Raw genomic sequence first — 26,514 nt, forward strand, 5'->3', positions numbered from 1 at the left:
GCGTTGAGCAAGCTCCGAGACACACGCAAATCTAAGAGGCACGAGGGAATATGGCGTCGATTGCTTCTCGAGAGACTAGTTGGGAAGCTGACCGCCATGCTGGAAACCGCCTGCAAGGAAGCTGACGGGGAAGCTTTGCGAGTGCAAGTAGATGTTCGTCAACGGGGACAAAAGCGGAAGCGTGTTGGGGAGGAGGTCGAGGAAAGGGATGGGAAGCGTCGCCAGAGTTCGGCTGAGCTTCGGTGGAGGGAGGAACGTGCTCGGGAGTTTATCGCCGCACTTCCGCCCTGCAAGATTGACATGGACGCGCTGGACGAGGAGCTTGGACCGGAACCTGATATCGAGTTCCTGGATGACTGAGCCAGTTCATCGAGTCTAGCGCAACGTCCTTTATATCCTCACCCCCTTGTAATGCCATATGAGCAGTTTGCGTTCTTTTGTTCAGTCCGGGCTATTTCTTTTCATTATTGCCATCATTGCCCAGTTACACCGATATAGGACACTTAACAAGCGCCGTTTTCTCGTATTTTGTTCTTTGTGGAAAGAACTCCTGCAGCTGCATGTGTTGCGCACAACTCTGCAGTGTATACACGATATTGAAATTTCAGCAGATTTCAATATTTTTGCGTGCGCATCAGTGTACCCAGAGCAAGTTTCCATTAATTTGTTACATTTAAGTGTTCCATTTAGGCATTTTATTTCATTTGCGGTGCAGTCTGCCAGATACAGTCTATTCCTTCTTTTGTCGCACGTTTTCTTATATCTAGTGTTTTCGACGTATTGTTTGTAAATATCCTCGTCTCAAGAAAGGCTTCGTTTTCAACAAAGCGTACTACACAGGCACAGCTGACGTGTTTGTGGCAAGTAAACTTAGCGCTAATTACTGGTTACTACCAGCAACTAAAAAAATTACAAGTAAATGAGTATCTGCTAGTACCAGCCACTCAAAAATTTTGCAACAAAGATACACAGCCAGTACCTTGAGCTCACCAAAAAATTGCATCTATATGTGTGGCTCTTAGTACGAGCAACTCAGAAATTTGTAAAAAAGAAAATTAAAATGGCTGTTAGTAGCAGTACCTCACGAAAATGAAAACAAAGTGACTGGTTGTGAGTACAAGCAGCTCGAAAAGATAAGAAACGAAATTCGTCGGTGCTAGCACGAGCAGCCATAATTGATTAGGGAAAAACTTGCTGCAAGGACCAAGCGCTTAACGTACTGGTTTATGTTTTCCAAGATGACGGTCTTATGAGAATTCTCGCTTATAGGCGTGAAAGCAAACGGACGCCAAAAGTGTAAGCATGTACAGACAAAACCATTGCTCAAGGTTCTTGAAGACACCTCAGGTGACGGCACTCGTCACTGAACCCTCGGATCGCAATATTTCGCTGTAAACGCTGCCGTATCTTGGAATACGCATTGTTTATTTTTTTCCCTCCCCTCTTACCTTTCCTTTACCATTTTCTGCTCTCTCGCGCTCGAATATGCGCGGTAAATAACCACGTGCAACCTGTTTGTCCCCCCCCTGCCTTTTTTTCTGGTTCTCCCCTTTCTACTTCAACCGCGCTTACGGCACGTGCGTCCGTGTCGAGGTCACTGCCCACTTCGCCTTTCGAGTGCCTCCTTTTGCGAAAGTGGGTTCAAGGAACGCGGTGGAAAGAGGGAAGGCCAACAGAAAACTGCGTTTCCCTTAGACCGAATCATTGTGTTCTCGGTTCCTGCACGGGCTGGACTGCTCTTCCTGTTTCTCTGATTCCAGTGTCATTCGGGTAAGCAAACGGTGCTACGTATCAAGCAGGATGAGTGATGCCGACTTTGTTCTTTCCGCAGCGTTGAGCAAGCTCCGAGACATACGCAAATCTAAGAGGCACGAGGGAATATGGCGTCGATTGCTTCTCGAGAGACTAGTTGGGAAGCTGACCGCCATGCTGGAAACCGCCTGCAAGGAAGCTGACGGGGAAGCTTTGCGAGTGCAAGTAGATGTTCGTCAACGGGGACAAAAGCGGAAGCGTGTTGGGGAGGAGGTCGAGGAAAGGGATGGGAAGCGTCGCCAGAGTTCGGCTGAGCTTCGGTGGAGGGAGGAACGTGCTCGGGAGTTTATCGCCGCACTTCCGCCCTGCAAGATTGACATGGACGCACTGGACGAGGAGCTTGGACCGGAACCTGATATCGAGTTCCTGGATGACTGAGCCAGTTCATCGAGTCTAGCGCAACGTCTTTTATATCCTCACCCCCTTGTAATGCCATATGAGCAGTTTGCGTTCTTGTGTTCAGTCCGGGCTATTTCTTTTCATTATTGCCATCATTGCCCAGTTACACCGATATAGGACACTTAACAAGCGCCGTTTTCTCGTATTTTGTTCTTTGTGGAAAGAACTCCTGCAGCTGCATGTGTTGCGCACAACTCTGCAGTGTATACACGATATTGAAATTTCAGCAGATTTCAATATTTTTGCGTGCGCATCAGTGTACCCAGGGCAAGTTTCCATTAATTTGTTACATTTAAGTGTTCCATTGAGGCATTTTATTTCATTTGCGGTGCAGTCTGCCAGATACAGTCTATTCCTTCTTTTGTCGCACGTTTTCTTATATCTAGTGTTTTCGACGTATTGTTTGTAAATATCCTCGTCTCAAGAAAGGCTTCGTTTTCAACAAAGCGTACTACACAGCCACAGTTGACGTGTTTGTGGCAAGTAAACTTAGCGGTAATTACTGGTTACTACCAGCAACTAAAAAAATTACAAGTAAATGAGTATCTGCTAGTACCAGCCACACAAAAATTTTGCAACAAAGATACACAGCCAGTACCTTGAGCTCACCAAAAAATTGCATCTATATGTGTGGCTCTTAGTACGAGCAACTCAGAAATTTGTAAAAAAGAAAATTAAATTGGCTGTTAGTAGCAGTACCTCACGAAAATGAAAACAAAGTGACTGGTTGTGAGTACAAGCAGCTCGAAAAGATAAGAAACGAAATTCGTCGGTGCTAGCACGAGCAGCCATAATTGATTAGGGAAAAACTTGCTGCAAGGACCAAGCGCTTAACGTACTGGTTTATGTTTTCCAAGATGACGGTCTTATGAGAATTCTCGCTTATAGGCGTGAAAGCAAACGGACGCCAAAAGTGTAAGCATGTACAGACAAAACCATTGCTCAAGGTTCTTGAAGACAACTCACGTGACGGCACTCGTCACTGACCCCTCGGATCGCAATATTTCGCTGTAAACGCTGCCGTATCTTGGAATACGCATTGTTTATTTTTTTCCCTCCCCTCTTACCTTTCCTTTACCATTTTCTGCTCTCTCGCGCTCGAATATGCACGGTAAATAACCACGTGCAACCTGTTTGTCCCCCCCCCCCCTGCCTTTTTTTTCTGGTTCTCCCCTTTCTACTTCAACCGCGCTTACGGCACGTGCGTCCGTGTCGAGGTCACTGCCCACTTCGCCTTTCGAGTGCCTCCTTTTGGGAAAGTGGGTTCAAGGAACGCGGTGGAAAGAGGGAAGGCCAACCCTTAGACCGAATCATTGTGTTCTCGGTTCCTGCACGGGCTGGACTGCTCTTCCTGTTTCTCTGATTCCAGTGTCATTCGGGTAAGCAAACGGTGCTACGTATCAAGCAGGATGAGTGATGCCGACTTTGTTCTTTCCGCAGCGTTGAGCAAGCTCCGAGACATACGCAAATCTAAGAGGCACGAGGGAATATGGCGTCGATTGCTTCTCGAGACACTAGTTGGGAAGCTGACCGCCATGCTGGAAACCGCCTGCAAGAAAGCTGAAGGGGAAGCTTTGCGAGTGCAAGTAGATGTTCGTCAACGGGGACAAAAGCGGAAGCGTGTTGGGGAGGAGGTCGAGGAAAGGGATGGGAAGCGTCGCCAGAGTTCGGCTGAGCTTCGGTGGAGGGAGGAACGTGCTCGGGAGTTTATCGCCGCACTTCCGCCCTGCAAGATTGACATGGACGCACTGGACGAGCAGCTTGGACCGGAACCTGATATCGAGTTCCTGGATGACTGAGCCAGTTCATCGAGTCTAGCGCAACGTCTTTTATATCCTCACCCCCTTGTAATGCCATATGAGCAGTTTGCGTTCTTGTGTTCAGTCCGGGCTATTTCTTTTCATTATTGCCATCATTGCCCAGTTACACCGATATAGGACACTTAACAAGCGCCGTTTTCTCGTATTTTGTTCTTTGTGGAAAGAACTCCTGCAGCTGCATGTGTTGCGCACAACTCTGCAGTGTATACACGATATTGAAATTTCAGCAGATTTCAATATTTTTGCGTGCGCATCAGTGTACCCAGAGCAAGTTTCCATTAATTTGTTACATTTAAGTGTTCCATTGAGGCATTTTATTTCATTTGCGGTGCAGTCTGCCAGATACAGTCTATTCCTTCTTTTGTCGCACGTTTTCTTATATCTAGTGTTTTCGACGTATTGTTTGTAAATATCCTCGTCTCAAGAAAGGCTTCGTTTTCAACAAAGCGTACTACACAGCCACAGTTGACGTGTTTGTGGCAAGTAAACTTAGCGGTAATTACTGGTTACTACCAGCAACTAAAAAAATTACAAGTAAATGAGTATCTGCTAGTACCAGCCACTCAAAAATTTTGCAACAAAAATACACAGCCAGTACCTTGAGCTCACCAAAAAATTGCATCTATATGTGTGGCTCTTAGTACGAGCAACTCAGAAATTTGTAAAAAAGAAAATTAAATTGGCTGTTAGTAGCAGTACCTCACGAAAATGAAAACAAAGTGACTGGTTGTGAGTACAAGCAGCTCGAAAAGATAAGAAACGAAATTCGTCGGTGCTAGCACGAGCAGCCATAATTGATTAGGGAAAAACTTGCTGCAAGGACCAAGCGCTTAACGTACTGGTTTATGTTTTCCAAGATGACGGTCTTATGAGAATTCTCGCTTATAGGCGTGAAAGCAAACGGACGCCAAAAGTGTAAGCATGTACAGACAAAACCATTGCTCAAGGTTCTTGAAGACAACTCACGTGACGGCACTCGTCACTGACCCCTCGGATCGCAATATTTCGCTGTAAACGCTGCCGTATCTTGGAATACGCTTTGTTTATTTTTTTCCCTCCCCTCTTACCTTTCCTTTACCATTTTCTGCTCTCTCGCGCTCGAATATGCACGGTAAATAACCACGTGCAACCTGTTTCCCCCCCCCCTGCCTTTTTTTTCTGGTTCTCCCCTTTCTACTTCAACCGCGCTTACGGCACGTGCGTCCGTGTCGAGGTCACTGCCCACTTTGCCTTTCGAGTGCCTCCTTTTGGGAAAGTGGGTTCAAGGAACGCGGTGGAAAGAGGGAAGGCCAACAGAAAACTGCGTTTCCCTTAGACCGAATCATTGTGTTCTCGGTTCCTGCACGGGCTGGACTGCTCTTCCTGTTTCTCTGATTCCAGTGTCATTCGGGTAAGCAAACGGTGCTACGTATCAAGCATGATGAGTGATGCCGACTTTGTTCTTTCCGCAGCGTTGAGCAAGCTCCGAGACATACGCAAATCTAAGAGGCACGAGGGAATATGGCGTCGATTGCTTCTCGAGAGACTAGTTGGGAAGCTGACCGCCATGCTGGAAACCGCCTGCAAGGAAGCTGACGGGGAAGCTTTGCGAGTGCAAGTAGATGTTCGTCAACGGGGACAAAAGCGGAAGCGTGTTGGGGAGGAGGTCGAGGAAAGGGATGGGAAGCGTCGCCAGAGTTCGGCTGAGCTTCGGTGGAGGGAGGAACGTGCTCGGGAGTTTATCGCCGCACTTCCGCCCTGCAAGATTGACATGGACGCACTGGACGAGGAGCTTGGACCGGAACCTGATATCGAGTTCCTGGATGACTGAGCCAGTTCATCGAGTCTAGCGCAACGTCTTTTATATCCTCACCCCCTTGTAATGCCATATGAGCAGTTTGCGTTCTTGTGTTCAGTCCGGGCTATTTCTTTTCATTATTGCCATCATTGCCCAGTTACACCGATATAGGACACTTAACAAGCGCCGTTTTCTCGTATTTTGTTCTTTGTGGAAAGAACTCCTGCAGCTGCATGTGTTGCGCACAACTCTGCAGTGTATACACGATATTGAAATTTCAGCAGATTTCAATATTCTTGCGTGCGCATCAGTGTACCCAGAGCAAGTTTCCATTAATTTGTTACGTTTAAGTGTTCCATTGAGGCATTTTATTTCATTTGCGGTGCAGTCTGCCAGATACAGTCTATTCCTTCTTTTGTCGCACGTTTTCTTATATCTAGTGTTTTCGACGTATTGTTTGTAAATATCCTCGTCTCAAGAAAGGCTTCGTTTTCAACAAAGCGTACTACACAGCCACAGTTGACGTGTTTGTGGCAAGTAAACTTAGCGGTAATTACTGGTTACTACCAGCAACTAAAAAAATTACAAGTAAATGAGTATCTGCTAGTACCAGCCACTCAAAAATTTTGCAACAAAGATACACAGCCAGTACCTTGAGCTCACCAAAAAATTGCATCTATATGTGTGGCTCTTAGTACGAGCAACACAGAAATTTGTAAAAAAGAAAATTAAATTGGCTGTTAGTAGCAGTACCTCACGAAAATGAAAACAAAGTGACTGGTTGTGAGTACAAGCAGCTCGAAAAGATAAGAAACGAAATTCGTCGGTGCTAGCACGAGCAGCCGTAATTGATTAGGGAAAAACTTGCTGCAAGGACCAAGCGCTTAACGTACTGGTTTATGTTTTCCAAGATGACGGTCTTATGAGAATTCTCGCTTATAGGCGTGAAAGCAAACGGACGCCAAAAGAGTAAGCATGTACAGACAAAACCATTGCTCAAGGTTCTTGAAGACAACTCACGTGACGGCACTCGTCACTGACCCCTCGGATCGCAATATTTCGCTGTAAACGCTGCCGTATCTTGGAATACGCTTTGTTTATTTTTTTCCCTCCCCTCTTACCTTTCCTTTACCATTTTCTGCTCTCTCGCGCTCGAATATGCACGGTAAATAACCACGTGCAACCTGTTTCCCCCCCCCTGCCTTTTTTTTCTGGTTCTCCCCTTTCTACTTCAACCGCGCTTACGGCACGTGCGTCCGTGTCGAGGTCACTGCCCACTTTGCCTTTCGAGTGCCTCCTTTTGGGAAAGTGGGTTCAAGGAACGCGGTGGAAAGAGGGAAGGCCAACAGAAAACTGCGTTTCCCTTAGACCGAATCATTGTGTTCTCGGTTCCTGCACGGGCTGGACTGCTCTTCCTGTTTCTCTGATTCCAGTGTCATTCGGGTAAGCAAACGGTGCTACGTATCAAGCAGGATGAGTGATGCCGACTTTGTTCTTTCCGCAGCGTTGAGCAAGCTCCGAGACATACGCAAATCTAAGAGGCACGAGGGAATATGGCGTCGATTGCTTCTCGAGAGACTAGTTGGGAAGCTGACCGCCATGCTGGAAACCGCCTGCAAGGAAGCTGACGGGGAAGCTTTGCGAGTGCAAGTAGATGTTCGTCAACGGGGACAAAAGCGGAAGCGTGTTGGGGAGGAGGTCGAGGAAAGGGATGGGAAGCGTCGCCAGAGTTCGGCTGAGCTTCGGTGGAGGGAGGAACGTGCTCGGGAGTTTATCGCCGCACTTCCGCCCTGCAAGATTGACATGGACGCACTGGACGAGGAGCTTGGACCGGAACCTGATATCGAGTTCCTGGATGACTGAGCCAGTTCATCGAGTCTAGCGCAACGTCTTTTATATCCTCACCCCCTTGTAATGCCATATGAGCAGTTTGCGTTCTTGTGTTCAGTCCGGGCTATTTCTTTTCATTATTGCCATCATTGCCCAGTTACACCGATATAGGACACTTAACAAGCGCCGTTTTCTCGTATTTTGTTCTTTGTGGAAAGAACTCCTGCAGCTGCATGTGTTGCGCACAACTCTGCAGTGTATACACGATATTGAAATTTCAGCAGATTTCAATATTTTTGCGTGCGCATCAGTGTACCCAGAGCAAGTTTCCATTAATTTGTTACATTTAAGTGTTCCATTGAGGCATTTTATTTCATTTGCGGTGCAGTCTGCCAGATACAGTCTATTCCTTCTTTTGTCGCACGTTTTCTTATATCTAGTGTTTTCAACGTATTGTTTGTAAATATCCTCGTCTCAAGAAAGGCTTCGTTTTCAACAAAGCGTACTACACAGCCACAGTTGACGTGTTTGTGGCAAGTAAACTTAGCGGTAATTACTGGTTACTACCAGCAACTAAAAAAATTACAAGTAAATGAGTATCTGCTAGTACCAGCCACTCAAAAATTTTGCAACAAAGATACACAGCCAGTACCTTGAGCTCACCAAAAAATTGCATCTATATGTGTGGCTCTTAGTACGAGCAACTCAGAAATTTGTAAAAAAGAAAATTAAATTGGCTGTTAGTAGCAGTACCTCACGAAAATGAAAACAAAGTGACTGGTTGTGAGTACAAGCAGCTCGAAAAGATAAGAAACGAAATTCGTCGGTGCTAGCACGAGCAGCCATAATTGATTAGGGAAAAACTTGCTGCAAGGACCAAGCGCTTAACGTACTGGTTTATGTTTTCCAAGATGACGGTCTTATGAGAATTCTCGCTTATAGGCGTGAAAGCAAACGGACGCCAAAAGTGTAAGCATGTACAGACAAAACCATTGCTCAAGGTTCTTGAAGACAACTCACGTGACGGCACTCGTCACTGACCCCTCGGATCGCAATATTTCGCTGTAAACGCTGCCGTATCTTGGAATACGCATTGTTTATTTTTTTCCCTCCCCTCTTACCTTTCCTTTACGATTTTCTGCTCTCTCGCGCTCGAATATGCACGGTAAATAACCACGTGCAACCTGTTTCCCCCCCCCTGCCTTTTTTTTCTGGTTCTCCCGTTTCTACTTCAACCGCGCTTACGGCACGTGCGTCCGTGTCGAGGTCACTGCCCACTTCGCCTTTCGAGTGCCTCCTTTTGGGAAAGTGGGTTCAAGGAACGCGGTGGAAAGAGGGAAGGCCAACAGAAAACTGCGTTTCCCTTAGACCGAATCATTGTGTTCTCCGTTCCTGCACGGGCTGGACTGCTCTTCCTGTTTCTCTGATTCCAGTGTCATTCGGGTAAGCAAACGGTGCTACGTACCAAGCAGGATGAGTGATGCCGACTTTGTTCTTTCCGCAGCGTTGAGCAAGCTCCGAGACATACGCAAATCTAAGAGGCACGAGGGAATATGGCGTCGATTGCTTCTCGAGAGACTAGTTGGGAAGCTGACCGCCATGCTGGAAACCGCCTGCAAGGAAGCTGACGGGGAAGCTTTGCGAGTGCAAGTAGATGTTCGTCAACGGGGACAAAAGCGGAAGCGTGTTGGGGAGGAGGTCGAGGAAAGGGATGGGAAGCGTCGCCAGAGTTCGGCTGAGCTTCGGTGGAGGGAGGAACGTGCTCGGGAGTTTATCGCCGCACTTCCGCCCTGCAAGATTGACATGGACGCACTGGACGAGGAGCTTGGACCGGAACCTGATATCGAGTTCCTGGATGACTGAGCCAGTTCATCGAGTCTAGCGCAACGTCTTTTATATCCTCACCCCCTTGTAATGCCATATGAGCGGTTTGCGTTCTTGTGTTCAGTCCGGGCTATTTCTTTTCATTATTGCCATCATTGCCCAGTTACACCGATATAGGACACTTAAGAAGCGCCGTTTTCTCGTATTTTGTTCTTTGTGGAAAGAACTGCAGCTGCATGTGTTGCGCACAACTCTGCAGTGTATACATGATATTGAAATTTCAGCAGATTTCAATATTTTTGCGTGCGCATCAGTGTACCCAGAGCAAGTTTCCATTAATTTGTTACATTTAAGTGTTCCATTGAGGCATTTCATTTCATTTGCGGTGCAGTCTACCAGATACAGTCTATTCCTTCTTTTGTCGCACGTTTTCTTATATCTAGTGTTTTCGACGTATTGTTTGTAAATATCCTCGTCTCAAGAAAGGCTTCGTTTTCAACAAAGCGTACTACACAGCCACAGTTGACGTGTTTGTGGCAAGTAAACTTAGCGGTAATTACTGGTTACTACCAGCAACTAAAAAAATTACAAGTAAATGAGTATCTGCTAGTACCAGCCACTCAAAAATTTTGCAACAAAGATACACAGCCAGTACCTTGAGCTCACCAAAAAATTGCATCTATATGTGTGGCTCTTAGTACGAGCAACTCAGAAATTTGTAAAAAAGAAAATTAAATTGGCTGTTAGTAGCAGTACCTCACGAAAATGAAAACAAAGTGACTGGTTGTGAGTACAAGCAGCTCGAAAAGATAAGAAACGAAATTCGTCGGTGCTAGCACGAGCAGCCGTAATTGATTAGGGAAAAACTTGCTGCAAGGACCAAGCGCTTAACGTACTGGTTTACGTTTTCCAAGATGACGGTCTTATGAGAATTCTCGCTTATAGGCGTGAAAGCAAACGGACGCCAAAAGTGTAACCATGTACAGACAAAACCATTGCTCAAGGTTCTTGAAGACAACTCACGTGACGGCACTCGTCACTGACCCCTCGGATCGCAATATTTCGCTGTAAACGCTGCCGTATCTTGGAATACGCATTGTTTATTTTTTTCCCTCCCCTCTTACCTTTCCTTTACCGTTTTCTGCTCTCTCGCGCTCGAATATGCACGGTAAATAACCACGTGCAACCTGTTTGTCCCCCCCCCCCCTGCCTTTTTTTTCTGGTTCTCCCCTTTCTACTTCAACCGCGCTTACGGCACGTGCGTCCGTGTCGAGGTCACTGCCCACTTCGCCTTTCGAGTGCCTCCTTTTGGGAAAGTGGGTTCAAGGAACGCGGTGGAAAGAGGGAAGGCCAACAGAAAACTGCGTTTCCCTTAGACCGACTCATTGTGTTCTCGGTTCCTGCACGGGCTGGACTGCTCTTCCTGTTTCTCTGATTCCAGTGTCATTCGGGTAAGCAAACGGTGCTACGTATCAAGGAGGATGAGTGATGCCGACTTTGTTCTTTCCGCAGCGTTGAGCAAGCTCCGAGACATACGCAAATCTAAGAGGCACGAGGGAATATGGCGTCGATTGCTTCTCGAGAGACTAGTTGGGAAGCTGACCGCCATGCTGGAAACCGCCTGCAAGGAAGCTGACGGGGAAGCTTTGCGTGTGCAAGTAGATGTTCGTCAACGGGGACAAAAGCGGAAGCGTGTTGGGGAGGAGGTCGAGGAAAGGGATGGGAAGCGTCGCCAGAGTTCGGCTGAGCTTCGGTGGAGGGAGGAACGTGCTCGGGAGTTTATCGCCGCACTTCCGCCCTGCAAGATTGATATGGACGCACTGGACGAGGAGCTTGGACCGGAACCTGATATCGAGTTCCTGGATGACTGAGCCAGTTCATCGAGTCTAGCGCAACGTCTTTTATATCCTCACCCCCTTGTAATGCCATATGAGCAGTTTGCGTTCTTGTGTTCAGTCCGGGCTATTTCTTTTCATTATTGCCATCATTGCCCAGTTACACCGATATAGGACACTTAACAAGCGCCGTTTTCTCGTATGTTGTTCTTTGTGGAAAGAACTCCTGCAGCTGCATGTGTTGCGCACAACTCTGCAGTGTATACACGATATTGAAATTTCAGCAGATTTCAATATTTTTGCGTGCGCATCAGTGTACCCAGAGCAAGTTTCCATTAATTTGTTACATTTAAGTGTTCCATTGAGGCATTTTATTTCATTTGCGGTGCAGTCTGCCAGATACAGTCTATTCCTTCTTTTGTCGCACGTTTTCTTATATCTAGTGTTTTCGACGTATTGTTTGTAAATATCCTCGTCTCAAGAAAGGCTTCGTTTTCAACAAAGCGTACTACACAGCCACAGTTGACGTGTTTGTGGCAAGTAAACTTAGCGGTAATTACTGGTTACTACCAGAAACTAAAAAAATTACAAGTAAATGAGTATCTGCTAGTACCAGCCACTCAAAAATTTTGCAACAAAGATACACAGCCAGTACCTTGAGCTCACCAAAAAATTGCATCTATATGTGTGGCTCTTAGTACGAGCAACTCAGAAATTTGTAAAAAAGAAAATTAAATTGGCTGTTAGTAGCAGTACCTCACGAAATTGAAAACAAAGTGACTGGTTGTGAGTACAAGCAGCTCGAAAAGATAAGAAACGAAATTCGTCGGTGCTAGCACGAGCAGCCATAATTGATTAGGGAAAAACTTGCTGCAAGGACCAAGCGCTTAACGTACTGGTTTATGTTTTCCAAGATGACGGTCTTATGAGAATTCTCGCCTATAGGCGTGAAAGCAAACGGACGCCAAAAGTGTAAGCATGTACAGACAAAACCATTGCTCAAGGTTCTTGAAGACAACTCACGTGACGGCACTCGTCACTGACCCCTCGGATCGCAATATTTCGCTGTAAACGCTGCCGTATCTTGGAATACGCATTGTTTATTTTTTTCCCTCCCCTCTTACCTTTCCTTTACGATTTTCTGCTCTCTCGCGCTCGAATATGCACGGTAAATAACCACGTGCAACCTGTTTCCCCCCCCCTGCCTTTTTTTTCTGGTTCTCCCCTTTCTACTTCAACCGCGCTTACGGCACGTGCGTCCGTGTCGAGGTCACTGCCCACTTCGCCTTTCGAGTGCCTCCTTTTGGGAAAGTGGGTTCAAGGAACGCGGTGGAAAGAGGGAAGGCCAACAGAAAACTGTGTTTCCCTTAGACCGAATCATTGTGTTCTCGGTTCCTGCACGGGCTGGACTGCTCTTCCTGTTTCTCTGATTCCAGTGTCATTCGGGTAAGCAAACGGTGCTACGTATCAAGCAGGATGAGTGATGCCGACTTTGTCCTTTCTGCAGCGTTGAGCAAGCTCCGAGACATACGCAAATCTAAGAGGCACGAGGGAATATGGCGTCGATTGCTTCTCGAGAGACTAGTTGGGAAGCTGACCGCCATGCTGGAAACCGCCTGCAAGGAAGCTGACGGGGTAGCTTTGCGAGTGCAAGTAGATGTTCGTCAACGGGGACAAAAGCGGAAGCGTGTTGGGGAGGAGGTCGAGGAAAGGGATGGGAAGCGTCGCCAGAGTTCGGCTGAGCTTCGGTGGAGGGAGGAACGTGCTCGGGAGTTTATCGCCGCACTTCCGCCCTGCAAGATTGACATGGACGCACTGGCCGAGGAGCTTGGACCGGAACCTGATATCGAGTTCCTGGATGACTGAGCCAGTTCATCGAGTCTAGCGCAACGTCTTTTATATCCTCACCCCCTTGTAATGCCATATGAGCAGTTTGCGTTCTTGTGTTCAGTCCGGGCTATTTCTTTTCATTATTGCCATCATTGCCCAGTTACACCGATATAGGACACTTAACAAGCGCCGTTTTCTCGTATTTTGTCCTTTGTGGAAAGAATTCCTGCAGCTGCATGTGTTGCGCACAACTCTGCAGTGTGTACACGATATTGAAATTTCAGCAGATTTCAATATTTTTGCGTGCGCATCAGTGTACCCAGAGCAAGTTTCCATTAATTTGTTACATTTAAGTGTTCCATTGAGGCATTTTATTTCATTTGCGGTGCAGTCTGCCAGATACAGTCTATTCCTTCTTTTGTCGCACGTTTTCTTATATCTAGTGTTTTCGACGTATTGTTTGTAAATATCCTCGTCTCAAGAAAGGCTTCGTTTTCAACAAAGCGTACTACACAGCCACAGTTGACGTGTTTGTGGCAAGTAAACTTAGCGGTAATTACTGGTTACTACCAGCAACTAAAAAAATTACAAGTAAATGAGTATCTGCTAGTACCAGCCACTCAAAAATTTTGCAACAAAGATACACAGCCAGTACCTTGAGCTCACCAAAAAATTGCATCTATATGTGTGGCTCTTAGTACGAGCAACTCAGAAATTTGTAAAAAAGAAAATTAAATTGGCTGTTAGTAGCAGTACCTCACGAAAATGAAAACAAAGTGACTGGTTGTGAGTACAAGCAGCTCCAAAAGATAAGAAACGAAATTCGTCGGTGCTAGCACGAGCAGCCGTAATTGATTAGGGAAAAACTTGCTGCAAGGACCAAGCGCTTAACGTACTGGTTTATGTTTTCCAAGATGACGGTCTTATGAGAATTCTCGCTTATAGGCGTGAAAGCAAACGGACGCCAAAAGTGTAAGCATGTACAGACAAAACCATTGCTCAAGGTTCTTGAAGACAACTCACGTGACGGCACTCGTCACTGACCCCTCGGATCGCAATATTTCGCTGTAAACGCTGCCGTATCTTGGAATACGCATTGTTTATTTTTTTCCCTCCCCTCTTACCTTTCCTTTACCGTTTTCTGCTCTCTCGCGCTCGAATATGCACGGTAAATAACCACGTGCAACCTGTTTGTCCCCCCCCCCTGCCTTTTTTTTCTGGTTCTCCCCTTTCTACTTCAACCGCGCTTACGGCACGTGCGTCCGTGTCGAGGTCACTGCCCACTTCGCCTTTCGAGTGCCTCCTTTTGGGAAAGTGGGTTCAGGGAACGCGGTGGAAAGAGGGAAGGCCAACAGAAAACTGCGTTTCCCTTAGACCGACTCATTGTGTTCTCGGTTCCTGCACGGGCTGGACTGCTCTTCCTGTTTCTCTGATTCCAGTGTCATTCGGGTAAGCAAACGGTGCTACGTATCAAGCAGGATGAGTGATGCCGACTTTGTTCTTTCCGCAGCGTTGAGCAAGCTCCGAGACATACGCAAATCTAAGAGGCACGAGGGAATATGGCGTCGATTGCTTCTCGAGAGACTAGTTGGGAAGCTGACCGCCATGCTGGAAACCGCCTGCAAGGAAGCTGACGGGGAAGCTTTGCGAGTGCAAGTAGATGTTCGTCAACGGGGACAAAAGCGGAAGCGTGTTGGGGAGGAGGTCGAGGAAAGGGATGGGAAGCGTCGCCAGAGTTCGGCTGAGCTTCGGTGGAGGGAGGAACGTGCTCGGGAGTTTATCGCCGCACTTCCGCCCTGCAAGATTGACATACACGCACTGGACGAGGAGCTTGGACCGGAACCTGATATCGAGTTCCTGGATGACTGAGCCAGTTCATCGAGTCTAGCGCAACGTCTTTTATATCCTCACCCCCTTGTAATGCCATATGAGCAGTTTGCGTTCTTGTGTTCGGTACGGGCTATTTCTTTTCATTATTGCCATCATTGCCCAGTTACACCGATATAGGACACTTAACAAGCGCCGTTTTCTCGTATTTTGTTCTTTGTGGAAAGAACTCCTGCAGCTGCATGTGTTGCGCACAACTCTGCAGTGTATACACGATATTGAAATTTCAGCAGATTTCAATATTTTTGCGTGCGCATCAGTGTACCCAGAGCAAGTTTCCATTAATTTGTTACATTTAAGTGTTCCATTGAGGCATTTTATTTCATTTGCGGTGCAGTCTGCCAGATACAGTCTATTCCTTCTTTTGTCGCACGTTTTCTTATATCTAGTGTTTTCGACGTATTGTTTGTAAATATCCTCGTCTCAAGAAAGGCTTCGTTTTCAACAAAGCGTACTACACAGCCACAGTTGACGTGTTTGTGGCAAGTAAACTTAGCGGTAATTACTGGTTACTACCAGCAACTAAAAAAATTACAAGTAAATGAGTATCTGCTAGTACCAGCCACTCAAAAATTTTGCAACAAAGATACACAGCCAGTACCTTGAGCTCACCAAAAAATTGCATCTATATGTGTGGCTCTTAGTACGAGCAACTCAGAAATTTGTAAAAAAGAAAATTAAATTGGCTGTTAGTAGCAGTACCTCACGAAAATGAAAACAAAGTGACTGGTTGTGAGTACAAGCAGCTCGAAAAGATAAGAAACGAAATTCGTCGGTGCTAGCACGAGCAGCCATAATTGATTAGGGAAAAACTTGCTGCAAGGACCAAGCGCTTAACGTACTGGTTTATGTTTTCCAAGATGACGGTCTTATGAGAATTCTCGCTTATAGGCGTGAAAGCAAACGGACGCCAAAAGTGTAAGCATGTACAGACAAAACCATTGCTCAAGGTTCTTGAAGACAACTCACGTGACGGCACTCGTCACTGACCCCTCGGATCGCAATATTTCGCTGTAAACGCTGCCGTATCTTGGAATACGCATTGTTTATTTTTTTCCCTCCCCTCTTACCTTTCCTTTACCGTTTTCTGCTCTCTTGCGCTCGAATATGCAGGGTAAATAACCACGTGCAACCTGTTTGTCCCCCCCCCCTGCCTTTTTTTCTGGTTCTCCCCTTTCTACTTCAACCGCGCTTACGGCACGTGCGTCCGTGTCGAGGTCACTGCCCACTTCGCCTTTCGAGTGCCTCCTTTTGGGAAAGTGGGTTCAAGGAACGCGGTGGAAAGAGGGAAGGCCAACAGAAAACTGCGTTTCCCTTAGACCGAATCATTGTGTTCTCGGTTCCTGCACGGGCTGGACTGCTCTTCCTGTTTCTCTGATTCCAGTGTCATTCGGGTAAGCAAACGGTGCTACGTATCAAGCAGGATGAGTGATGCCGACTTTGTTCTTTCCGCAGCGTTGAGCAAGCTCCGAGACATACGCAAATCTAAGAGGCACGAGGGAATATGGCGTCGATTGCTTCTCGAGAGACTAGTTGGGAAGCTGACCGCCATGCTGGAAACCGCCTGCAAGGAAGCTGACGGGGAAGCTTTGCGAGTGCAAGTAGATGTTCGTCAACGGGGACAAAAGCGGAAGCGTGTTGGGGAGGAGGTCGAGGAAAGGGATGGGAAGCGTCGCCAGAGTTCGGCTGAGCTTCGGTGGAGGGAGGAACGTGCTCGGGAGTTTATCGCCGCACTTCCGCCCTGCAAGATTGACATGGACGCACTGGACGAGGAGCTTGGACCGGAACCTGATATCGAGTTCCTGGATGACTGAGCCAGTTCATCGAGTCTAGCGCAACGTCTTTTATATCCTCACCCCCTTGTAATGCCATATGAGCAGTTTGCGTTCTTGTGTTCAGTCCGGGCTATTTCTTTTCATTATTGCCATCATTGCCCAGTTACACCGATATAGGACACTTAACAAGCGCCGTTTTCTCGTATGTTGTTCTTTGTGGAAAGAACTCCTGCAGCTGCATGTGTTGCGCACAACTCTGCAGTGTATACACGATATTGAAATTTCAGCAGATTTCAATATTTTTGCGTGCGCATCAGTGTACCCAGAGCAAGTTTCCATTAATTTGTTACATTTAAGTGTTCCATTCAGGCATTTTATTTCATTTGCGGTGCAGTCTGCCAGATACAGTCTATTCCTTCTTTCGTCGCACGTTTTCTTATATCTAGTGTTTTCTACGTATTGTTTGTAAATATCCTCGTCTCAAGAAAGGCTTCGTTTTCAACAAAGCGTACTACACAGCCACAGTTGACGTGTTTGTGGCAAGTAAACTTAGCGGTAATTACTGGTTACTACCAGCAACTAAAAAAATTACAAGTAAATGAGTATCTGCTAGTACCAGCCACTCAAAAATTTTGCAACAAAGATACACAGCCAGTACCTTGAGCTCACCAAAAAATTGCATCTATATGTGTGGCTCTTAGTACGAGCAACTCAGAAATTTGTAAAAAAGAAAATTAAATTGGCTGTTAGTAGCAGTACCTCACGAAATTGAAAACAAAGTGACTGGTTGTGAGTACAAGCAGCTCGAAAAGATAAGAAACGAAATTCGTCGGTGCTAGCACGAGCAGCCATAATTGATTAGGGAAAAACTTGCTGCAAGGACCAAGCGCTTAACGTACTGGTTTATGTTTTCCAAGATGACGGTCTTATGAGAATTCTCGCTTATAGGCGTGAAAGCAAACGGACGCCAAAAGTGTAAACATGTACAGACAAAACCATTGCTCAAGGTTCTTGAAGACAACTCACGTGACGGCACTCGTCACTGACCCCTCGGATCGCAATATTTCGCTGTAAACGCTGCCGTATCTTGGAATACGCATTGTTTATTTTTTTCCCTCCCCTCTTACCTTTCCTTTACCATTTTCTGCTCTCTCGCGCTCGAATATGCACGGTAAATAACCACGTGCAACCTGTTTGTCCCCCCCCCTGCCTTTTTTTTCTGGTTCTCCCCTTTCTACTTCAACCGCGCTTACGGCACGTGCGTCCGTGTCGAGGTCACTGCCCACTTCGCCTTTCGAGTGCCTCCTTTTGGGAAAGTGGGTTCAAGGAACGCGGTGGAAAGAGGGAAGGCCAACAGAAAACTGCGTTTCCCTTAGACCGAATCATTGTGTTCTCGGTTCCTGCACGGGCTGGACTGCTCTTCCTGTTTCTCTGATTCCAGTGTCATTCGGGTAAGCAAACGGTGCTACGTATCAAGCAGGATGAGTGATGCCGACTTTGTTCTTTCCGCAGCGTTGAGCAAGCTCCGAGACATACGCAAATCTAAGAGGCACGAGGGAATATGGCGTCGATTGCTTCTCGAGAGACTAGTTGGGAAGCTGACCGCCATGCTGGAAACCGCCTGCAAGGAAGCTGACGGGGAAGCTTTGCGAGTGCAAGTAGATGTTCGTCAACGGGGACAAAAGCGGAAGCGTGTTGGGGAGGAGGTCGAGGAAAGGGATGGGAAGCGTCGCCAGAGTTCGGCTGAGCTTCGGTGGAGGGAGGAACGTGCTCGGGAGTTTATCGCCGCACTTCCGCCCTGCAAGATTGACATGGACGCACTGGACGAGGAGCTTGGACCGGAACCTGATATCGAGTTCCTGGATGACTGAGCCAGTTCATCGAGTCTAGCGCAACGTCTTTTATATCCTCACCCCCTTGTAATGCCATATGAGCAGTTTGCGTTCTTGTGTTCAGTCCGGGCTATTTCTTTTCATTATTGCCATCATTGCCCAGTTACACCGATATAGCACACTTAACAAGCGCCGTTATCTCGTATTTTGTTCTTTGTGGAAAGAACTCCTGCAGCTGCATGTGTTGCGCACAACTCTGCAGTGTATACACGATATTGAAATTTCAGCAGATTTCAATATTTTTGCGTGCGCATCAGTGTACCCAGAGCAAGTTTCCATTAATTTGTTACATTTAAGTGTTCCATTGAGGCATTTTATTTCATTTGCGGTGCAGTCTGCCAGATACAGTCTATTCCTTCTTTTGTCGCACGTTTTCTTATATCTAGTGTTTTCGACGTATTGTTTGTAAATATCCTCGTCTCAAGAAAGGCTTCGTTTTCAACAAAGCGTACTACACAGCCACAGTTGACGTGTTTGTGGCAAGTAAACTTAGCGGTAATTACTGGTTACTACCAGCAACAAAAAAATGACAAGTAAATGAGTATCTGCTAGTACCAGCCACTCAAAAATTTTGCAACAAAGATACACAGCCAGTACCTTGAGCTCACCAAAAAATTGCATCTATATGTGTGGCTCTTAGTACGAGCAACTCAGAAATTTGTAAAAAAGGAAAATAAATTGGCTGTTAGTAGCAGTACCTCACGAAAATGAAAACAAAGTGACAGGTTGTGAGTACAAGCAGCTCGAAAAGATAAGAAACGAAATTCGTCGGTGCTAGCACGAGCAGCCATAATTGATTAGGGAAAAACTTGCTGCAAGGACCAAGCGCTTAACGTACTGGTTTATGTTTTCCAAGATGACGGTCTTATGAGAATTCTCGCTTATAGGCGTGAAAGCAAACGGACGCCAAAAGTGTAAGCATGTACAGACAAAACCATTGCTCAAGGTTCTTGAAGACAACTCACGTGACGGCACTCGTCACTGACCCCTCGGATCGCAATATTTCGCTGTAAACGCTGCCGTATCTTGGAATACGCATTGTTTATTTTTTTCCCTCCCCTCTTACCTTTCCTTTACCATTTTCTGCTCTCTCGCGCTCGAATATGCACGGTAAATAACCACGTGCAACCTGTTTGTCCCCCCCCCCCCTGCCTTTTTTTTCTGGTTCTCCCCTTTCTACTTCAACCGCGCTTACGGCACGTGCGTCCGTGTCGAGGTCACTGCCCACTTCGCCTTTCGAGTGCCTCCTTTTGGGAAAGTGGGTTCAAGGAACGCGGTGGAAAGAGGGAAGGCCAACCCTTAGACCGAATCATTGTGTTCTCGGTTCCTGCACGGGCTGGACTGCTCTTCCTGTTTCTCTGATTCCAGTGTCATTCGGGTAAGCAAACGGTGCTACGTATCAAGCAGGATGAGTGATGCCGACTTTGTTCTTTCCGCAGCGTTGAGCAAGCTCCGAGACATACGCAAATCTAAGAGGCACGAGGGAATATGGCGTCGATTGCTTCTCGAGACACTAGTTGGGAAGCTGACCGCCATGCTGGAAACCGCCTGCAAGAAAGCTGAAGGGGAAGCTTTGCGAGTGCAAGTAGATGTTCGTCAACGGGGACAAAAGCGGAAGCGTGTTGGGGAGGAGGTCGAGGAAAGGGATGGGAAGCGTCGCCAGAGTTCGGCTGAGCTTCGGTGGAGGGAGGAACGTGCTCGGGAGTTTATCGCCGCACTTCCGCCCTGCAAGATTGACATGGACGCACTGGACGAGGAGCTTGGACCGGAACCTGATATTGAGTTCCTGGATGACTGAGCCAGTTCATCGAGTCTAGCGCAACGTCTTTTATATCCTCACCCCCTTGTAATGCCATATGAGCAGTTTGCGTTCTTGTGTTCAGTCCGGGCTATTTCTTTTCATTATTGCAATCATTGCCCAGTTACACCGATATAGGACACTTAACAAGCGCCGTTTTCTCGTATTTTGTTCTTTGTGGAAAGAACTCCTGCAGCTGCATGTGTTGCGCACAACTCTGCAGTGTATACACGATATTGAAATTTCAGCAGATTTCAATATTTTTGCGTGCGCATCAGTGTACCCAGAGCAAGTTTCCATTAATTTGTTACATTTAAGTGTTCCATTGAGGCATTTTATTTCATTTGCGGTGCAGTCTGCCAGATACAGTCTATTCCTTCTTTTGTCGCACGTTTTCTTATATCTAGTGTTTTCGACGTATTGTTTGTAAATATCCTCGTCTCAAGAAAGGCTTCGTTTTCAACAAAGCGTACTACACAGCCACAGTTGACGTGTTTGTGGCAAGTAAACTTAGCGGTAATTACTGGTTACTACCAGCAACTAAAAAAATTACAAGTAAATGAGTATCTGCTAGTACCAGCCACTCAAAAATTTTGCAACAAAAATACACAGCCAGTACCTTGAGCTCACCAAAAAATTGCATCTATATGTGTGGCTCTTAGTACGAGCAACTCAGAAATTTGTAAAAAAGAAAATTAAATTGGCTGTTAGTAGCAGTACCTCACGAAAATGAAAACAAAGTGACTGGTTGTGAGTACAAGCAGCTCGAAAAGATAAGAAACGAAATTCGTCGGTGCTAGCACGAGCAGCCATAATTGATTAGGGAAAAACTTGCTGCAAGGACCAAGCGCTTAACGTACTGGTTTATGTTTTCCAAGATGACGGTCTTATGAGAATTCTCGCTTATAGGCGTGAAAGCAAACGGACGCCAAAAGTGTAAGCATGTACAGACAAAACCATTGCTCAAGGTTCTTGAAGACAACTCACGTGACGGCACTCGTCACTGACCCCTCGGATCGCAATATTTCGCTGTAAACGCTGCCGTATCTTGGAATACGCTTTGTTTATTTTTTTCCCTCCCCTCTTACCTTTCCTTTACCATTTTCTGCTCTCTCGCGCTCGAATATGCACGGTAAATAACCACGTGCAACCTGTTTCCCCCCCCCCTGCCTTTTTTTTCTGGTTCTCCCCTTTCTACTTCAACCGCGCTTACGGCACGTGCGTCCGTGTCGAGGTCACTGCCCACTTTGCCTTTCGAGTGCCTCCTTTTGGGAAAGTGGGTTCAAGGAACGCGGTGGAAAGAGGGAAGGCCAACAGAAAACTGCGTTTCCCTTAGACCGAATCATTGTGTTCTCGGTTCCTGCACGGGCTGGACTGCTCTTCCTGTTTCTCTGATTCCAGTGTCATTCGGGTAAGCAAACGGTGCTACGTATCAAGCAGGATGAGTGATGCCGACTTTGTTCTTTCCGCAGCGTTGAGCAAGCTCCGAGACATACGCAAATCTAAGAGGCACGAGGGAATATGGCGTCGATTGCTTCTCGAGAGACTAGTTGGGAAGCTGACCGCCATGCTGGAAACCGCCTGCAAGGAAGCTGACGGGGAAGCTTTGCGAGTGCAAGTAGATGTTCGTCAACGGGGACAAAAGCGGAAGCGTGTTGGGGAGGAGGTCAAGGAAAGGGATGGGAAGCGTCGCCAGAGTTCGGCTGAGCTTCGGTGGAGGGAGGAACGTGCTCGGGAGTTTATCGCCGCACTTCCGCCCTGCAAGATTGACATGGACGCACTGGACGAGGAGCTTGGACCGGAACCTGATATCGAGTTCCTGGATGACTGAGCCAGTTCATCGAGTCTAGCGCAACGTCTTTTATATCCTCACCCCCTTGTAATGCCATATGAGCAGTTTGCGTTCTTGTGTTCAGTCCGGGCTATTTCTTTTCATTATTGCCATCATTGCCCAGTTACACCGATATAGGACACTTAACAAGCGCCGTTTTCTCGTATTTTGTTCTTTGTGGAAAGAACTCCTGCAGCTGCATGTGTTGCGCACAACTCTGCAGTGTATACACGATATTGAAATTTCAGCAGATTTCAATATTCTTGCGTGCGCATCAGTGTACCCAGAGCAAGTTTCCATTAATTTGTTACGTTTAAGTGTTCCATTGAGGCATTTTATTTCATTTGCGGTGCAGTCTGCCAGATACAGTCTATTCCTTCTTTTGTCGCACGTTTTCTTATATCTAGTGTTTTCGACGTATTGTTTGTAAATATCCTCGTCTCAAGAAAGGCTTCGTTTTCAACAAAGCGTACTACACAGCCACAGTTGACGTGTTTGTGGCAAGTAAACTTAGCGGTAATTACTGGTTACTACCAGCAACTAAAAAAATTACAAGTAAATGAGTATCTGCTAGTACCAGCCACTCAAAAATTTTGCAACAAAGATACACAGCCAGTACCTTGAGCTCACCAAAAAATTGCATCTATATGTGTGGCTCTTAGTACGAGCAACTCAGAAATTTGTAAAAAAGAAAATTAAATTGGCTGTTAGTAGCAGTACCTCACGAAAATGAAAACAAAGTGACTGGTTGTGAGTACAAGCAGCTCGAAAAGATAAGAAACGAAATTCGTCGGTGCTAGCACGAGCAGCCGTAATTGATTAGGGAAAAACTTGCTGCAAGGACCAAGCGCTTAACGTACTGGTTTATGTTTTCCAAGATGACGGTCTTATGAGAATTCTCGCTTATAGGCGTGAAAGCAAACGGACGCCAAAAGAGTAAGCATGTACAGACAAAACCATTGCTCAAGGTTCTTGAAGACAACTCACGTGACGGCACTCGTCACTGACCCCTCGGATCGCAATATTTCGCTGTAAACGCTGCCGTATCTTGGAATACGTTTTGTTTATTTTTTTCCCTCCCCTCTTACCTTTCCTTTACCATTTTCTGCTCTCTCGCGCTCGAATATGCACGGTAAATAACCACGTGCAACCTGTTTCCCCCCCCCTGCCTTTTTTTTCTGGTTCTCCCCTTTCTACTTCAACCGCGCTTACGGCACGTGCGTCCGTGTCGAGGTCACTGCCCACTTTGCCTTTCGAGTGCCTCCTTTTGGGAAAGTGGGTTCAAGGAACGCGGTGGAAAGAGGGAAGGCCAACAGAAAACTGCGTTTCCCTTAGACCGAATCATTGTGTTCTCGGTTCCTGCACGGGCTGGACTGCTCTTCCTGTTTCTCTGATTCCAGTGTCATTCGGGTAAGCAAACGGTGCTACGTATCAAGCAGGATGAGTGATGCCGACTTTGTTCTTTCCGCAGCGTTGAGCAAGCTCCGAGACATACGCAAATCTAAGAGGCACGAGGGAATATGGCGTCGATTGCTTCTCGAGAGACTAGTTGGGAAGCTGACCGCCATGCTGGAAACCGCCTGCAAGGAAGCTGACGGGGAAGCTTTGCGAGTGCAAGTAGATGTTCGTCAACGGGGACAAAAGCGGAAGCGTGTTGGGGAGGAGGTCGAGGAAAGGGATGGGAAGCGTCGCCAGAGTTCGGCTGAGCTTCGGTGGAGGGAGGAACGTGCTCGGGAGTTTATCGCCGCACTTCCGCCCTGCAAGATTGACATGGACGCACTGGACGAGGAGCTTGGACCGGAACCTGATATCGAGTTCCTGGATGACTGAGCCAGTTCATCGAGTCTAGCGCAACGTCTTTTATATCCTCACCCCCTTGTAATGCCATATGAGCAGTTTGCGTTCTTGTGTTCAGTCCGGGCTATTTCTTTTCATTATTGCCATCATTGCCCAGTTACACCGATATAGGACACTTAACAAGCGCCGTTTTCTCGTATTTTGTTCTTTGTGGAAAGAACTCCTGCAGCTGCATGTGTTGCGCACAACTCTGCAGTGTATACACGATATTGAAATTTCAGCAGATTTCAATATTTTTGCGTGCGCATCAGTGTACCCAGAGCAAGTTTCCATTAATTTGTTACATTTAAGTGTTCCATTGAGGCATTTTATTTCATTTGCGGTGCAGTCTGCCAGATACAGTCTATTCCTTCTTTTGTCGCACGTTTTCTTATATCTAGTGTTTTCGACGTATTGTTTGTAAATATCCTCGTCTCAAGAAAGGCTTCGTTTTCAACAAAGCGTACTACACAGCCACAGTTGACGTGTTTGTGGCAAGTAAACTTAGCGGTAATTACTGGTTACTACCAGCAACTAAAAAAATTACAAGTAAATGAGTATCTGCTAGTACCAGCCACTCAAAAATTTTGCAACAAAGATACACAGCCAGTACCTTGAGCTCACCAAAAAATTGCATCTATATGTGTGGCTCTTAGTACGAGCAACTCAGAAATTTGTAAAAAAGAAAATTAAATTGGCTGTTAGTAGCAGTACCTCACGAAAATGAAAACAAAGTGACTGGTTGTGAGTACAAGCAGCTCGAAAAGATAAGAAACGAAATTCGTCGGTGCTAGCACGAGCTGCCGTAATTGATTAGGGAAAAACTTGCTGCAAGGACCAAGCGCTTAACGTACTGGTTTATGTTTTCCAAGATGACGGTCTTATGAGAATTCTCGCTTATATGCGTGAAAGCAAACGGACGCCAAAAGTGTAAGCATGTACAGACAAAACCATTGCTCAAGGTTCTTGAAGACAACTCACGTGACGGCACTCGTCACTGACCCCTCGGATCGCAATATTTCGCTGTAAACGCTGCCGTATCTTGGAATACGCATTGTTTATTTTTTTCCCTCCCCTCTTACCTTTCCTTTACCATTTTCTGCTCTCTCGCGCTCGAATATGCACGGTAAATAACCACGTGCAACCTGTTTGTCCCCCCCCCCCCCCCCTGCTTTTTTTTTCTGGTTCTCCCCTTTCTACTTCAACCGCGCTTACGGCACGTGCGTCCTTGTCGAGGTCACTGCCCACTTCGCCTTTCGAGTGCCTCCTTTTGGGAAAGTGGGTTCAAGGAACGCGGTGGAAAGAGGGAAGGCCAACAGAAAACTGCGTTTCCCTTAGACCGAATCATTGTGTTCTCGGTTCCTGCACGGGCTGGACTGCTCTTCCTGTTTCTCTGATTCCAGTGTCATTCGGGTAAGCAAACGGTGCTACGTATCAAGCAGGATGAGTGATGCCGACTTTGTTCTTTCCGCAGCGTTGAGCAAGCTCCGAGACATACGCAAATCTAAGAGGCACGAGGGAATATGGCGTCGATTGCTTCTCGAGAGACTAGTTGGGAAGCTGACCGCCATGCTGGAAACCGCCTGCAAGGAAGCTGACGGGGAAGCTTTGCGAGTGCAAGTAGATGTTCGTCAACGGGGACAAAAGCGGAAGCGTGTTGGGGAGGAGGTCGAGGAAAGGGATGGGAAGCGTCGCCAGAGTTCGGCTGAGCTTCGGTGGAGGGAGGAACGTGCTCGGGAGTTTATCGCCGCACTTCCGCCCTGCAAGATTGACATGGACGCACTGGACGAGGAGCTTGGACCGGAACCTGATATCGAGTTCCTGGATGACTGAGCCAGTTCATCGAGTCTAGCGCAACGTCTTTTATATCCTCACCCCCTTGTAATGCCATATGAGCAGTTTGCGTTCTTGTGTTCAGTCCGGGCTATTTCTTTTCATTATTGCCATCATTGCCCAGTTACACCGATATAGGACACTTAACAAGCGCCGTTTTCTCGTATTTTGTTCTTTGTGGAAAGAACTCCTGCAGCTGCATGTGTTGCGCACAACTCTGCAGTGTATACACGATATTGAAATTTCAGCAGATTTCAATATTTTTGCGTGCGCATCAGTGTACCCAGAGCAAGTTTCCATTAATTTGTTACATTTAAGTGTTCCATTGAGGCATTTTATTTCATTTGCGGTGCAGTCTGCCAGATACAGTCTATTCCTTCTTTTGTCGCACGTTTTCTTATATCTAGTGTTTTCGACGTATTGTTTGTAAATATCCTCGTCTCAAGAAAGGCTTCGTTTTCAACAAAGCGTACTACACAGCCACAGTTGACGTGTTTGTGGCAAGTAAACTTAGCGGTAATTACTGGTTACTACC

This window comes from Dermacentor albipictus, chromosome 6 (assembly GCF_038994185.2).
Source record: "Dermacentor albipictus isolate Rhodes 1998 colony chromosome 6, USDA_Dalb.pri_finalv2, whole genome shotgun sequence".
Taxonomy (NCBI): Eukaryota; Metazoa; Arthropoda; class Arachnida; order Ixodida; family Ixodidae; genus Dermacentor; species Dermacentor albipictus.